Source organism: Aegilops tauschii, chromosome 4, assembly GCF_002575655.3.
Source record: "Aegilops tauschii subsp. strangulata cultivar AL8/78 chromosome 4, Aet v6.0, whole genome shotgun sequence".
Lineage (NCBI taxonomy): Eukaryota > Viridiplantae > Streptophyta > Magnoliopsida > Poales > Poaceae > Aegilops > Aegilops tauschii.
In genome coordinates, this window is record NC_053038.3 from 375,406,230 (window position 1) to 375,408,834 (window position 2,605).

A 2,605-nucleotide genomic window follows, 5' to 3' on the forward strand; every position below is an offset into this window, starting at 1 on the left:
GGTTAGGAGCGAACCAGACTGGAGGCTGGAGCGGATGAATTGGGATTTTTCCTGCTGTCGATCAATATGGGAGGTGCTCGTTTGGGCCGCGAGCCTGCTATAGGGCCTGCCTTGCCCTTATGTTATTGGCCTATCCAAATTGAAACATTTTTCTTCATTTTTTACATTGCCTGCTCGTGCGTTGGGACGAACAAAACTAGCCTGGGCCAACCTGGACGACTCAAACTAGGTGCACACTTTCGAGCCACCCGAGGCGGCCGCCCATACCAGCCCCTATGGCGGCGTCGCCCCTTTTTGCGTGTATGATAGGGGTAGTGAAAAATATTCCAGTGGTGCTTTTGATTTACCCACACAATGGTTGAATTGCTTGTTTCTATGAACTGAGTTCGCCAATAATGTGAAGGATGCCAGTCTTTTCATCCTATTGTAGATTGCTTAGATCTCGATATGCCAAAAGTAATCGCATGAAATATACAGTAAAAGCCAGTGTGATGTGTGTGGCTGCAACTAGTCTGACTACACGTCCTCATATAACATATCAAGGACGCACCATCTTACCAGATTAACCATTCGACTTACCAATGCAGTGTGGGAAGAAAGAAGTATTGGGACTGCGTATCCAAGCAATTGATGCCATGGACTCCTTCGTACAACCTTGTAAGCGAAAAAGAAGTTGCAGTGTGCCTGTACAAAGAACTAGCGTAAGTTCAGTTACCTGCTTCTCGGAATTTTAGTTAGCCACTTATTGCAAAATTGTTCAATTACGTTGCTTGGCTTAATTTAGTTTGCTACTGATTACATAATGCCACAGCCTGTTAATCCTATTATAGACCGCGCCTATCTATGTGTTTGATACTTACTGTTAAGAATTACCTGTTTGCCTGAACTTAAATAGCGCTACTTGTTTGTTTAACTGCTTTGCTGCTGCAACAACGGGTTACAGTGATGTTAATAACTACTTTTCAGCATCGAATTGAAACTCTTTAATTCCTTGTTTGTTTAACTGGTTTGCTGTTATAACTCCCAGTTGAGATGTTTTGCTAACTTCAACTTTTCTGAATCCAATCGGAACTTTAATGGCAAAACAGGTTAGCCCAAGATCAAAGAGCGAGGTCCCCATGGACGTTGTATCATCCCACAGCAGTGCCACCGGCCCAATCGTGCATTATGAATTGCCAACTGCTGATGCTCTAGAGGCTAAACTAGTGGTAGAAAGAGATTCTGCTTCTGCACTTAGATATGAAGTTGACATGTTGAGGAAGCAAACAACACAATCAATAGTAGTACTCAAGACAACCATTAAATATTTGGTGGATTTCAAAACGAAGCAAGCTGAGACTGACCACATTGTTAAGGTCCTGAAGGAAAAAAGGAAATTAAATTCCCACTTGGTAAATCATAGGTGAAATGTTCTTTCCATCGTTGAATAACCTTTGTGTTGTTTGTTCATGTAATCAATCAAACCATTTGTTTTAGAGATCATGTAATAATTGTTTTTTGTTTTTCGTTTTTTGGTTTGTAATTTTATTTGAGCACAAGTCTGTATTAATTGATAAAACTCGGAGTCATTTCATTTTGATTGCTGTGCCAGACCTACAAATATGCCAATCGGGCTGAATGTGCATTCATCAATAATAGTAGTATAGATGGACCATAAGTGGCACACATCGGAAAGGGCCAAGATGCTGTAGTAGCTTGGCTAAAAAAAGGATGCTGTTGTAGCAAAGAAAAGTACAGCGGCCTGGCTTATGTATGTTAGTTGATATTATTGATCCATATACTCTATAACTGTTTATATGTCTGTTAGTTCTGTACATTCTTGGTTGATTGACTCGGTATTCGAATCTTGATACATCGCTTGTGTACATATCTAAATGGGAGTACACATTATGCTGCGTGTGACATTTGAGTTGGACATGAAGTGTTCCAAATATTCGAATTCACCTTAAACTGGATTCTACCTTCTGAATTTGAGTATCGGCATTTGTAAACCATATTCATATATGACAGTGGAATACATCTTTGTCGTCCTTTTGAAGATATAAAAAACACATATAATGATTTATAAAGATTCGTATAGGAATACAAAATGGATTCGAATTTAGTTGCCAGGGTAAACGTGGATGCTTATTGTCCCAAAATTCGAAAGAAGCGGCAAAATGTCCACTCCCACATCGGCTGCCCGAAGCCAAATGTTTGGGGATGGAAATTACTGTCTACCCATTACACGGACAATCCATCAGCCCGATTTCCACTGCTCTAAATAGGGGTAGGATAGTACCTTCAATTAGACGTGACATGACCGCCTCTGAGCCCATTCTGACATGGTGGGCGCCAAACATGGGCGGCAAAACTCATTTGATTCAAGCTCGTCCGAAAGACCTCTGTTTCTCCCTCCATTTCCCCATTCATACACGGTGGGCGGCAAAACAAACTCGACTCGGTCGAAATCGATGTAGGCAAATATTTTCAATAGGGGCAGGTTTGTAACTTCACTCAGACGTGGCACAACCGCCCTACCTGTCAGCCCCGTTCATACACAATGGGCGCCAACCATGGGCGCCAACCACCCTCTCCTCGCCCGAAATCGCTCTGGGCAAATATT